Genomic DNA, 1,230 nt, shown 5'->3' with positions numbered 1-1,230 from the left:
TCAATGTTAATATCAGTCAAAAGCACTTACAGAAACACCCAGAATAATGTCTGACCAAATATCTAGAGACCTGATAGGCCAATCAAATTGACATAGAAAATTAACTATCCTATATATATGATGGTTATATATATATTTAATCACATTTTAATATCTTTGAAATCAGAATGTGTGTATAGATTAAATGATGCACCTTAGATACAGTGAAATCGGGTCTTGGGAGTCATGAGGTGGATGACATTGACTGGCCCCTAAATGGAATGCTGGCGTGATGACACCCCTGCAAAATTCCCCTTAGGTTTCTGAGGTCTTATTCTTGAATAGCCCCTAGAGGTTAGAGGGAAGAAAGGAGAAAGAGGGGCTGATGACTGATTGTGAGATTCTAGCAGACTTTATTTTATTTTTTTTATTTTTTACTTTCCCTCAAACAGTGGGTAAGTCAATCTAGCAGATTTTAATCAGCAGTATTTATTAAGCATCTGATGTGTATAACTCTGGAGCAGTGTTTACTGGAGTCTATGCATGACTGAACCGCCTTCAGATCAGTCAGAGGATGGCTTCCTGGATGGAAGGAGGGGGTTTTAAGCTTTGAAGGATTTGGCAGGTAAAGAAAGGGAGGCGAGAATAGGTGAGGGAAAGCCCAGGGGGATTAGCATGGAATACAGCTAAATTGGATTGTGTGGAAATTAAAATCTGGTGAGGATGTCAGCATCTCAGTAGAAACAGAATGATCTTCTAGAATGCTTGGGTTTGTAGAATTTCTGAGTTTTAAGGGTTGAAAGATATCATCAAGACCATTTAGACTGGCACTGTCCACTAGAAATATAATGCAAGCTACAAATGTAAGCCACACATGGAATTTAAATTTCCTCGTAACCATGTTTAACAGAGTAAAAAGAAACAGATTAAAATAATTGTAATTTATTTTATTTATTTCGTATGTCTAAAATATTATCATTTCTAGATGTACACATATACATTATTGAGATATTTTACATTCCCTTTTTCATGGTAAGTTTTCAAACTCCAGTGTGTATGGATAAAGAAACAGGGCTCATAAGAGCCCAACACAGATAGTTGCAGAATGTCCTGGACTTTTCATTTTAGGAGTTCTTTTTCTTTTTTCTTTCTTTCTTTCTTTCTTTTGAAACAGAGTCCCACTCTGTTGCCTGCGCTAGTGTGCCGTGGCAGCAGCCTAGCTCACAGCAACCTCAAACTCCTGGGCTTGAG

At 37.5% G+C, this 1,230-nt stretch overlaps 1 protein-coding gene across 1 annotated transcript in view; it reads left to right on the top strand.

The window, feature by feature from the left end:
• Positions 1–1,230, top strand: part of IFT172 (intraflagellar transport 172) — a 39,224-nt gene that overhangs the window by 32,734 nt on the left and 5,260 nt on the right. The window lies entirely within an intron of this gene.

The sequence above is a fragment of the Propithecus coquereli genome, unplaced genomic scaffold (genome assembly GCF_000956105.1).
Source record: "Propithecus coquereli isolate 6110/MARCELLA unplaced genomic scaffold, Pcoq_1.0 Scaffold39, whole genome shotgun sequence".
Taxonomy (NCBI): Eukaryota; Metazoa; Chordata; class Mammalia; order Primates; family Indriidae; genus Propithecus; species Propithecus coquereli.
Note: the sequence above shows the minus strand (reverse complement) of the source record. Positions and strands in the feature narration are given on the sequence as shown.